This window comes from Neodiprion lecontei, chromosome 6, assembly GCF_021901455.1.
Source record: "Neodiprion lecontei isolate iyNeoLeco1 chromosome 6, iyNeoLeco1.1, whole genome shotgun sequence".
Lineage (NCBI taxonomy): Eukaryota > Metazoa > Arthropoda > Insecta > Hymenoptera > Diprionidae > Neodiprion > Neodiprion lecontei.
In genome coordinates, this window is record NC_060265.1 from 8,914,370 (window position 1) to 8,928,125 (window position 13,756).

Here is a 13,756-nt window from a genome sequence, read left to right on the forward strand (position 1 = left end):
TACAGCTAATCCTGAAACGATTGTTTGATTTAACTCAAGCTAAAATACAAAGACGCGGGAAAGTTATATCCCGGTTGACATTGGCTGGAAAAAAGACGATTAATTATTATTGTCGCCTACTCGAAAACGAGAGATGTGGTTTTCGTAACTTTTGCATAAAATACGGCATTGGAGGTACAAAAATAAAGTGCATATATACAAACTGAGAAACAGCGATTACCGATTCGCTGAAGGAGAAGAATTATAGTACTATCCAATAAAATTATCAAGCCCAGAAGAAACTGACAGACCGAATCAAAAAAAAATGTAACAAAATCTTATCGTTGGGTAAAAAGATAACAGGTAACGCATGCAAATACATAATACATTAAATCAAAGTTCCGCAAATGTTACAAAATTGAAGGTAAATTTTTCGTACAGTGCTTTTCCAATTGCTATAAAAAGTAATAATACTACAAATTTATTAAAAACTCTTGCGAACACGATCTACATTCTGTGCAAATGAAATCAATTAAGCGGATAAAAAAAAATCAGGTATTTCACAAAATTGGAAGTAGTACTATGGAAAAAGAATTTAAAAAAAAAAAGATGAAAAAAAGAGAGAATTGTAACCAGACTATCCAATACTCTGGTCATGAACAGGGCAAGGTATTAGCTTAAGTCTGGAAGTACTTTAAGTCCGTATTGACACCCGATGTGTAAGAGGTCCGCACACAGGTAACACAAGGACTAGATATACAACGTTCAAAATTACTTTTCCCAGGCGTGTTTTTCTCTCCCGACCGATTCACGCTGAAGGGGATTCGAACCCGAGTCCGCTCGCACGTGAGTCTCACGCTACAACCAGGGGACCAGGGTCTCATGCCACCGATTGTGGGTGAATTTACAAACAAGTACGTAGTCTCAAAATGAAAATGATATTTCCCATGTTCGTTACAGTTGTTTTGCGAAGAAAGTTAAAAATTCAGATAAGTAATAAATTACTCTATACTTACGATTAGATAAGTATAAGACAAATAAATAAAACTGTATACTCGATTTAACTCCTTCGTATTTTAATATTGTTTAAAAAATGTCAATGTTGAGGTAGAAAATTGAATGCTGGGGTTTATAAAATTAAACAATTGCAACTCTGCACAGCTGCTACGATTTTCAATTCAACTTTTACCGAATTTCCTTATTTGGAAAATGGGTCAAAATTAATGGGTCTAAAATAACGAAAAATTCAATTTTTATGCAAAGAGAATATCGGTGTAAATTTTGAAGATAAAAAAAATCCTCCCCGGCGGGGAATCGAACCCCGGTCTCCCGCGTGACAGGCGGGGATACTGACCACTATACTACCGAGGACTTGAAATAGAAGCTACTAACGAAATTTTATGAAATTCAATTTCCGTCCATTCAGCCATTGCGTCATATACGAATTCAAGCCGAAGCTTAAAACTCGCAAAATTAAACGAAAGGAAACGTTTTTATGCGTTTACTTTCATCTCTTGGAATGAAAGAGTGTGGAGGAAATTAATAAGAAGAAAAGAAAATTGATGAAAACAAGGCAAGACTTGTAAAATACTTGGCAATATCCATTTGATCTGCATAAAATCAATTTACAGTTTACAAAAACCAAATTATTTTTAGTAAAGATTATAAATAATGTAGTTAATTCAACAAAACAACGAAAATATTTTACGTCGATGTACAGTTCAATTAATATACGTATGTACGTATTGCAATGCGAAATCGGTTTTATCAGAAAATACGTCGACAGGTGTTTGTCACTTCAAAATAAGGAGCTACATCCATGATTCCCGCTCCAACTCGATCTATTTTATCAAGTTAAACCGTGCAGCTCACGTACAGGCAAAGGAAACACAGCGGTATGTATGTCTGCACAAACATTTTACTATCGTAAGCGTATAACGAGAAGAGAAAATTGAAAGTGGAAGTTGAACAACACCGAGTAATTAATATAATATAACGCACACGTCGATGTATTTAATAAATATAACTTAATTCCGACATTTATATAAGTTTTGTGTTCATTGTGTGATGGCTAAAGCCATTTCTTCTGAAGTATAGACTTGCACTATACGATATTACCATTTTTTTTTTTTTTAAACCAACTTCCAAGTTTCTAACTACAGATGAAGACGAAATATCAGATTTCGCAAGAAAATACAGTTTCTAAGAAATTACCATCGTATTCTGTCAATCAAGAAAACTTGCCACAATTTTTTTCTTCACATTTTTAGTTCGAACTCTTTCAGAAGTGAACTTTTATCTCATGTATACATCGATGCACAAAGAAATCTAAACACGAATCGTAGAAAACAAATTTAACGTTATTCAAAAACAATTACCACATTCTACAACATTTTCAAATATAACACTTTCTCTCCTCGCATTCGTTTTGTACTCTTTTTTTAATACGAAAATATCCAAGTTGACGCTTCACGAATAACTTTATCCACAATGCATCGCATTCAAGTAATACAAATACCAATAAACTATATCACGTTAGCTGCACTGCAAGTTGAAAAACGTTGTCCCAGAATTCCGAGATATCAAATCTAAAATACACAAGATTAGACGTCGAGTCAAGAAGCCAACCTAATCGCTGCAAGAAATTATATTCCTAAATTCAGGAGAAAATTGCCTTTGCATAATGCTAAAGTAATGAATGAAGTCACGAGCAATCGAATTACCAACGTTTCATACGTGTATGTCGTATATATTCGAGGAATCCAGGTCACCTCTAATTGAGATTTACTGCGGCCTTTTTCACAGGTAAATTCGGTCAACAATCGCGTCATAGTGATTTATTTTTACTAGCGAAATGATCGAGTAGTCTCATGTTTGCGATTCGTCACACCTAGCATCAAGTCTAATCAACCGCCCATGATGTCATTACTGTACGATCACGCGTAGAGAATAACAAATGTAAACGTAAATTTATCATCACATACGCATATATATATATATATGTATATACGGGCGTACTTGTGCAGGAAATGGATAAAATTAATTTATAAAAAGAAACTGGAACGACGAAAAAATGTTTACCGTCGGAATAACTTGTCACCACATATCTTACGTTAAGAATTTTCCTCATCACTGTCCAAATACAATTACTGCAATGTCCCTTGTAGAACCTTATCCAAAATTAAATACAAAATTTTCATCCCAACTCTTTACACTGTCCCGTGAGGCTTTTGTTTCGCTATAAGTATACATGTAACACGGGATTTTATGATTATTATAGTGTAACTTCATTTTTTTCCGGAATTTTTCACGGGAATAATCTGAATCAAACCGGGATTTGTCAAGTATAATTAACTCATTTCGAAGATATTGTTTTCTTCCTGTTGGCTTCATTTTTCAATTATATCCAGCTGATTTGAGATCGAAACTTTCGAGAATCGCGTTCTAAATAACTGAAAATACCCTTTCGAATCGTTTGATGAAAAATTGAAAAAATTAGGAAATTGTTTTTGAATTATTTGGATTCGATTTGGGAGACGGAAGGGAAAAAATTTGTCAACACGCCAAATGAGGACCACCATAACGTAGACTCGTATTACAGATTGGCAAGAACCTATTTGCGCACTCTTTACGTCCGAGTGCTTAAATGGAATTGGATATAATAGACAATAATTGCAGTCACAAATGCAGAAACCTCGGATCCGGTCAGTCGGCGAGACTTTTCAACCAATCGAGACGTCGCTTGCCAAACCAGTAAATCGGATCGATTCGAGTTTAATGGCACGGTAAAGATTATTCAGGGTATGTATTTCCAACTGCTCTGGAATGAAAATAGATCAGGTTTCAAGCTTTGCCGAAGAGCAACGTCCCTACTGCGATAACCACGGGCACACCCGAAAGAACAAACAGCTTATCAGTTATTTAAAAGAGCGACCGTTTTCACCGTTGAAAAACAAATTTTTTTAGAGAAATATCAGTGTATACTGGTAAACATCCGACGGCTGCGAGTAAATATTACTGTAGATGACATTACGCGTAGTCCCTGATATTTCGGAATTCTTTACGTTTGTTCATCAAACCGATCGCCCGATTCGTAAGGTAAATAATTACATTCTCGCCACGTGCCGGCGGCGATAATTCGTCCAAATCGGTGACTGATAAATGTAAATGACAATCGACAATTGGCGAGTTACTGAATGCGGTCATATTTTTCATTGAACGCGTGTTTTAGGCATCCGACGTATAAGGACGCGCAAGTCTATTCGGTATGCCCAAACAGAGTCTTCCAGACGTGTATTATAATAGCCGGAGAGTAAACAGCGGTGGTAAATTTTCGTTAAATCAAAACTGTCGCCCACAGATGTAAGATTTAATAGTACGCATTGAAAAGTTATACGTAGCCGAAAAATAAGTGAGTCATTTACCAAAAAAAAAAAAAAGAAAAAAAAACAATATGTGAACAATTTGAGATGTTTATTAAGACGGTAATTATTAAACTGTCGTAGCGCTGTAAATTCATTGTATACATGCGACGGTATGCGTATTTGCCATGTGCGACTCAATTAGAACGTAGATAGGTAAATTATGTTTCATATCGCGGTAACACAGCAATCTCTTATCACCCAGCACTTACACTTATAACATTACTCCCGGTTATTTTCCTACGTCGGTTTGTGAGACTTATTTGATATTGTGTAAAAAAAAAGAAAAGTATTCCCCACCAACGCGTTAATCACAAGTGTAAACTATACGTGCCGATTCCCGAAGTTTGTTCTACAATTTTCAAATTATGCCATCACGAATCGGGGAAAAACATCAAGATGTGAAATACCGTCTTCTCTCGGTGATGCAACGTGTTTCGACCCTAGCATCTTCAATTTTTACCATCTTTAAGTTATGAAAAAATACTTGTAATATTCGAAATTCGAAGAACTCGTTTTACGAACCGATTTAAAAACATTGAAAATGTCCATGAAACTCCGAGGGAAATTGTGAGATAAATTAATCTGTATAATTGAATTGCGTCACTCACAGACGGCGTACGCAATCGTGGTCCAGATAAAACGAGGAACGGTTGCTTAGCGTTAAAAATTTTGTTATGAACGGCTGCAATTAACAACCCTCGACTTTGACGAGAGACGTAATTGAATAACGGAAGTCGTGCCTGGTGGTGGAAAAATATTTATGTCGACTATTTCCTGTGAACGTAACCGAAGTGTACATAGAAGATAACGTGTAGAAAACGGACGAGATGAAGTGAAAAAAAAAAAACGTTCACTACGTACGAAAACATCCGCCTTTGATAACTCGCCGGTTTCTATAGCCTCCTGAAACTTTTGAGTCTTGCAAAATGAACCATCAGGCGTCGTCTCCTGTTTAATTCTTATCGTCAACAGTCTCGTTAACTTTTGGACCACCGAAAGCATGTCGGTCACGGGTTTTTGCCGTTCAAAAATTCGCAGGTTAGTCACAACGACAGAGGGAACACGCTAAACGTAACTACCGAAATGTGTGACAATTTCACACTTTCTCACATAGCGGGCTGTTAAAATGTAACAAAGTCGCTTAATGCGTTTACAGTAGCTACTCGAAGACATGATCAGCATGGAAATGGTTACAACAGGTTTCGATTCCAGAACTTCAAGATCACCTCTCTCAAAAAATTTCGATAGTCGTCCGCTTAAGTTGAGATCATTTCCGCGTCTGGTTTTTACGTAACAAGAGTGTCGCTACGCTGAGACCATCGCAAAGCTACTCATCCTCAATATTGGCACGAAAACTTGGATACGGCAGGTATACGAATTGGCATAAAGGTCGGTGACCCGTTCTGGCGAAAAAAGATCAGTACCTCCTCAAAGCAAGAGAGAATCAGTCGCAGCTTAGTTGAAGAGACTTGAACATCAAAAGTGTACAAATTTCGGTCCACGGACAAACGGAACTTTTGTAGACAAGTCTGTACTGATGTTTAACACGGGTAAACACGCCTGCAATCCAATACTTATATTCGCATATCCACGTGTGGCTTACACTTCAAAGACTTCTTCTCTCCCGTCTATTTCTTGTCTAGTTTATTTCCACTCGTGTCAGGGCCTTTATCTTCTCACTCCATGGCCAAAGTGTTAACGGATCGAGGAAACAGTCCGCAGGGAACACGCTTGGCCGAGACTCTGGCCCAAGGACTCCTCCTCTTGCCCTAGTTTATCGTTGGCTATGTTGGAGTGCCTATACGGGCATCAGACTTTATTGCGGGTTGAAGGGAGATTCAGTCACTCTCAATTTTTCACCCTCAATCTAAGTTTCCTGTGTCTTCCGTTCAAGCTCGCATCGTGAGCCAATGATAAAGGGCTGAATAGCTCTTTAACAAAAGTGCAATTAAACGCAATTCCGACGGCAAAGCTTTGAATTCGAAAGAACCTCCATCCAAACAGACATTCAATTTGTGTTTATAAGTGTATAATGCGTGGCTCCATTGAACGTGAATTTCAAATATTCGCTGCAATCTGTTATTTGTTACAAGAAAGCAATTGCGTCAATAAAATGCAGTCAAAATTTCCTTTGTATCTCGGAAACAACGATTAGGGTCTACGATTGTTCTCGTACAGGGTCATGATCTCCGAAGAGATACCGCAGCGCACATATGAGTTTGACAAGACAAGTCCAAATTGCACACCCATGGGAATAGAGCTTTAAAATACTCGATGAATTAGCATTACGAACACGTGCTTGTTTATTGAATCATGTTCCTTGCCCAAATGGCGAAAAATGCTTCCTACTCCATAGGAATGCTTCATTCAAATCCAACCCCTTAAAACGGCGCGGACCACACACGATATAACGATACGTTGTGCCTCCAATGGATTGAATGACACGTGAAATAGCAACAAAAGAACAAGTAGCAAGCGGTAAAATTCACCGCTGTTGTGATTTTTCCCTGAAAATCAGCAATTCAGAAGCTTTTAAAAAGTACATTCTCAACAGTTTCGTCGGGTCCATCACTCAAGAGACGCTAATGCAAATACTCTCTTATTAACGGCTCAGCGTGGGCGGTAGTCGTGTGAGTCATCCTCTTTGTTTTGCACGTCGAACCATTGGTGAATATAAATTTCGCACGTGTCTCGCAAGTGATTATCGACGATTGCCAAGAAGTAAACAGACAGCGCCTGCCCTCAGCTTATGCGGATACTGTGTTGCTCTATTCGTATTATCAGGTTCTGCTATTCTTTTTCCTATTTCTATATTTCCCTCGTTGCTCGATCACTCGTTCCTTTTTATAATTAAAGAGTCATTCGTTTGTAATTTATCGTGATTTTGCAACTACCCCGACTCGCTGTGATTCGTGTCGTGTAAAGGGTTCCGATCAACATCCACATTATAAACCACATCCCAAACCAAAAATACATCGATTCGTTCTACTGAAGAATCATATTGTGGTCACAAAGAAAGAAGCCGACCGTCAACGCTCTGAATTGTTTAAATAGAGATGCTACTTTAGTTGAAACAATAGCAGGTATGCTTTTCCGATACAATAAGACCTGAAATGGCATTCCTTCCATGATTCTATAACTGACAAATAAAATTCGCCCATCTCAATGTCTTTAATCGTACCATTATTTTTAACCTCCGTAACATAGGCAACGCCGTTTGAATGATATTGTTTTAGCAACCGCTGCGCTTCGTTCATTGTAGGACAATATTAAATCATTCATTTAGTTACCGTTTTCAATTTCCTAATTGCACTCTTCACTCTTACAAAACTGTGCCGTATGGATCATCCTCAATGTGAAGTAGCAGCTACGATTCTCCTTATAGCTGACCGAAGACAATTGTAAAAATCCAATTACATACGCGAAATTACTCGCAAAATTTTCCACGACTAATAAAGTTTTGCTTGCACTCTACTTAAATTCTACCATTAAAGTTCAATAATTCAGTTTATGTGAAAATTTATCAAGCGTGTTATGCGAGGCCGGAATAATGGTCAACAGCTTTCTAACAAACCGCCTGATCGAGTAACGTCAATCAAAAATTAATGTGGAAAGCATGTCCAATACAGCTATATATTTCATTCCGCGATTAACATTATCCGCAACACATGTACTGTCAAGCACTGACTTATTATGGGAAAAAACCGTTTCCATTATATCTCTGTGTACAACAATAAGTTTTAATTCAACTTGGAAATGCAATAATTGCTAATAAATTTACGGAAAGCTATAAGGAAAATGCGTTATGTATATCAATAAATAAGGGGCAAAAACACAAAGTTATGATGCAACACACGTACACGCAGTCGCGAATTTGATTGCGCGTTTGCGGATATTACAAACCTATTCCCTTAAAACGTTAAATTGATCACTTGAGTCACGCAAGGAAACGGTGAGCAAGTGCAGGAAAGCGTTTGTTCATATGACGTCACGACGAGGGGCGAATGAGCTTGCAGGCTTTTTTGCGCTAAACCGATACGCACGTAGTCGCCAAATACGGTAATTTACCAAACATACGTACACTTCGCTATTCTGAGTCACGTTAGTGCACGCGCGGTTCTTTACGAAGCAACGGATACGAACGAACTGGAAGTAAAATTGAACAAGCCCCCGATTGGCGAAGAATTAAAGACACAATTTGAAATAAAAATTATTCATCATCGGAGCCAAGTTTATTCGCCCCGGTAATGAAAATTTCAAGTTATTGAAATCGGCACACTGCTTTTTGATCACTATTCAGCAGCTCTTGCAAAAAATGATTTAACCCTTTCCAATATAAATTTCCAACAGTTTTCCTATATCCTTCAATCAATTTTGGACATATGAAAAATTTTAAACCAATATTTACAAAGCATTCGAGTTCTAACGTTACAGTAAAACAACTTTTTCATAATTGTTAGTTTTGTCGACAACACGTTTCTCTGAATCATGAATTCGCTACATTTGTCGCTACAACCCGGTTGCTTGAAGAGCGAAAAAAAAGTTTACACTTCCAACTAACGAGAAGTACCTCTCTTCAAACTCGCGTAAACTTGAATCCAATTCGAAATCAATCATAAAGACGTATCTTCGTACGTTTGTCGTTTCCAACCACCACTCGCAGTGGCTGACGAACCAGTAAAAGAAACGGGGGGAACCCTGCGCAGGTCTGGAGGTCTGCTTTAGGCAAAACCCATTGTGAATCATTGGATTATTTTCGAGGTCGTTCGGGGGTCCACGGACCCAAGATTGTCTCGACTGAGAACATTTCACTGCATGGACGTCCGCGTTCAACGACACGAATCCGAGGGGTCTTCGCACTGGAGCAATTAAGAGAGGACAACGGATTGCTCTGTGTATACACAAGGCGAAGAGTCTCCAGGCCCGAATAACTATGTTGCACTACGTCTCGGTCACGAAGTTTATTTCGACGCAAGTTAACGTCCACATTCTCAAACAAATTAGATGGATTATACACTGTTCGTTGTGATGTTGAAAGAGAATTTATTACAAGACGCGGAAGTATCCAAGATTGCAGATGTTTTAAATATGAATCTATTGGAGAGGCTCTGGTCCGACACAAAGTTCAACAGTCAAGTCTCCGGTGAAATCATGACGATGATGATGATGATGAATGGTCGTGTTATTCAATGTCGTTAAGTTAGGCATACGTCCTGCATTAACGTCTTCTTCGCAAAATATTACCAGACACTTGAGATCTGGTACATTGGTATTAACTGTTACTCGCTAACTAGTTTAGACATAAAACACCGAGTAGAGAAACTAGGTAATTGTTTTTCACGTCAGTCGATAAGCGATATTAGGGTGAGATTCAGAAGAATCTCGTCGCATTCGCACGAAGATTTAACAGAAACTTCAACATCCTATTAATCATCAGCCAGTATTCAGCAAATGTACGAAAAAAATATAAATACAGATTCTATCGAATCACGTGATGCATCATTTTTCCTGGTACCGTCAAAAATTGGAGAAAAAAATAAATTTTCTAATTTTCAATATACAGTGCAATCGCACCAATAACTAAGACAACGTAATTTGACTGGCGGAAAAAAATTTTGTAGGCCAACATAAGCGAAGAATATCGAAAGATGAAATCTGACGATGCAACAGATACCTTACATTTTTCTCGATTAGGAAAGATCGTCGATCGTTCAATTAAAAGAGAATGCATTGTGTCACAAGGAGGGAATTTCCGAGAAAGTGACGCAATGCCATCGTAACGCCGGTGTAAAAGGATAAATTCGCAAGTTCGAAGGAAAATTCTAGCTCACGATGCGGATGAGAGATGAATGCGGATGCCCTTGAAATAGTCTTTGTAATAGCGTAACCGACAATAAGAGTCCGGGTTTTGTAACGAACTTGTATCGTGGTAGAGGCGACTTATTACGGTCGTCGCAAATTGTAAACAGCAATCTCCTACACTCCTACATACATGAATATAAAGTAGAAGTGTGATAAGTTGCACGGCGTAAGAATGTGGGTACCGAGAACGCCTTGACGGTTGTGAACCGGAGTCTGGAGTGTTAATCGATAACTAAATATTGCATGTCGCGATATCAATTTTCCAACACACGGTCAATCCAGTTGCACGTAATCATAGCACGTATCGCGACAGTGATAATGTCAAATTTAAAACAAGTGAAAATGCTGCGAATCGCCACGTCAGTTTCAAAAAATATACAATAACAGATAGAGTTTTGAATCACGTTAGCTTCGTCATTTTCCGAACGATCAATTTCCCAAATTGCAACGTGCTGCCGGGTGATAAGCTGGCATTATAACTGTACACGGTAAGCTGGTCAGAAGAAAAAGATAGCTTGGTCTAACGGAATATTTGTACAGACTGACAAACAAAATGTGTAGCAAAAACATTGTTTTTTGTGAAATTTGTACAGAGTAGCCGAGGATCAATTTTTTACACGTTCGTCGTGAACCCATTACGGTTGATCTTAGTAGTAGAATGTAATCTGATCATAACTATCGACATGAAGACGCTCGGCAATATTATTTGTAACACCTCAAGCGTTAATAATTATCCGTGAAACATTTAAATTCCAATTCTGGTACATTCGACAATTTCTTCGCCCGGTACAACGGCATTGAGTTAGAGCAGCATTTAGGCCACAACTGTGTCTGTTCACCTGTCTGAAGATCGGATCTCTCATTGTTGGTACCCCGTGTCGCGACCTGGTTTAGAACGCTCACGCTAAAGGCGGGTAATAAAACGCTCGTGACCCACATTGAAAGGTGTTGCTGGTTGCATACGACTGGTAGCAGCGTCAACGAGAGGACCGGTCGTATGGTGAATGTAAGAAACTAGCGTTATCATGGAAGAAATTGAGCTTTCAATTGCTGGTTATTACATTTAATGAGACGAATTTAAGTAACACTGTGTCAAAGGTTCAGATAACTTTTGACATGGCTACTACGTACTCATCGTGAACAAAAAAAAAAAGCCAATGACGCATTTGTTTCGTTTTCAGCCATCGTGTAATAACAACACGCGTAGATTCGCAAAACCTAAAATTATTCAATCTGTTTGTTGCGTAATTATGACGACTATTCTTTTCAAAATGTAAATAAACAGACGAGTTGTAGAAAAACAAGAATTCTGCTATCTCCGATTAGCTCCTTCAAATTCATCGTTTCGCACACAAATGTTACACAAATTTATATAGTATGCAGTATCAGCTAATTTATCAATTTCTGCTACTAATGAGGAGGCTTTTTAGTACGAAAGTTGCGTTGCTGACTGATCAATTTACAATTGGACCAAAGGTGGTTTCAGTCGCTATAGCTCATTGTGGTCAAAGCATACCGTATATTTACGGTTTTTTTTGTTTTTTTTTTCTACGTTTGTCTCATTTTGCGGAATAAAGATATACCGATAAAATTTACGAACAAATTTAGCGTAAGTTTTTTATATCACAATCACCTCGAATTTGCAAACTTCGAGGTGGGTATTCAGGAAGGAATTTTACAAACAAAGATTTCATTTTATCATCTGAGATTCTGAATACCGGTGTTTATAAGATCAGGCTTCGCTGTGAAATTATAATCAAAAGCTCAATATGGCTCGACGAGAAAACGATCAGAGGACATATGTGGGTGTACAGCGTGACGTAACGATGCAAAAACATCTACAACTGTTGTTGAAAGACGTTTAAAAAAGCAGCAATCACGTTCGTGTAACCCTGACTAACAATGAGCAAGAGGAGACGTAGCTACAGTGAGAACGGATCGCGTTCCTCGCCATAAATATTGACACTGAGATTTTCCTTAGTTTAGCTTGAAAGGAAGTGTAATTAGCATAATAAGCACAAAAGCGGAAGTCTCCAAGCCGCTTCGACCGATATCGTTTACGTTTCTCGGCGCCTGTCAGGCGTTTTAATTACTTCCGCGCAGTCCCCGATGGAATAAAACCTAAACCAGAACTGAGCGCGCTTCTGATCCTCCACCTAATTTTTAAATGAAGCGAAATCTCGAAGCGGCACAGATACGACAAGGAATAAGACGATTGCATTGGCTGCTGACGTGGCATATCCCATCGGTCAGTAAAAATCTTGACTTCATACTGTATTACTGCTGAGACAAATTCAAGTTGCAAATTGAAAAAAATAGGTGGAACGCAACGGTTTTCGTTTCTTTGTTTCATGCTCCATTCTGCGGTCGCAAACGAACTCAAACGAACACAAAAACAATAACTGATAACTCGCTGTAATTACACCAAATTATACCGCGCGTCTACGTAACGTGTTTTTCAAAGTATAAGAGGCGTAAACGTTTCGTAGGTATTGGAAAATATGCAGAATATTTATTCTATCCCTGACCAAATCACACTGAATCGGAAGTTTGATTATGCATTTTAACCTCATTGACCTCGTACGCCAAATCTGTTTTTGATATCATGGTAAATGTTTGAAATATAATAAAATGAAAAACGTTGCAGGATTTTTTCAGCTGGAGTAAGTAGCCACGGTCACAAAGCTGTTGACCTGAGCAAGCACTTGACCTGATGATCGAATTTATTATTTGTATACCTTACGTATAAGAGTATGGAGCTTGTAATAATGTTCGAACATGCATTAGCAATATTTTCTAACTGATAATGAAATAATTACTGCGCAGTGCGCAAAACATTCGTGAAGAAAATAAAAAGATTTATCGTTCAAATCACGTTTTTACGATAGCCTTTTATTGACGCACTGAACTTATCGTGTTCCGCTGACCTGTGAATTACATTCGGCTAAGGGGGCGTTCTGGTTGATTTCGACGTTGACGCATACGTCTCCAAATACCGAATCCCACGTATCTTAATCGTGAAAAAGGGCTTAACAGCCCAATTCTGTACACAATTTAGAAGGAAAACACTCCAACACATTTTTATTTGACGTAGAAATAACGAAGCGGGACGAATTCTACAAATTTACTATTGCGATTTCGTAGAATCCATGCCATTTCTTTGTTTCGGCGTCAAATGAAAACGTATCGGAGTATTTTCCACGGGAAACGAAAGAAGCTGATATTCTGTTTCATAAGCTAGAGCATTTTTTATGCTCCTATGAAATATAGCGGTATAAAAACATTATTAACTTGGCATATGGCACAAACCATTAACGCCAGGGAATGCTCTTCAAAGCCTTGACGTTAGATGGGCAAAGCGGATGCGCCCTGACCTGTAAGAATTGTGATATATTACCAAATATATCTACATTAAGTGTTATAACCTTTCACGATGGCTCCAACTCACAGATTATTCCAAAAAAAGAAATATTACGGGGATAGTCGAAATA

At 38.2% G+C, this 13,756-nt stretch overlaps 1 long non-coding RNA gene and 1 other non-coding gene across 4 annotated transcripts in view; both read right to left on the bottom strand.

Annotated features, from left to right (window-relative positions):
- Nucleotides 1-13,756, bottom strand: part of LOC124294998 — a 128,537-nt gene that overhangs the window by 77,902 nt on the left and 36,879 nt on the right. The window lies entirely within an intron of this gene.
- Trnad-guc lies at nucleotides 1,279-1,350 on the bottom strand. Its single transcript has one exon. It is a non-coding gene; the product is annotated as a tRNA-Asp (tRNA).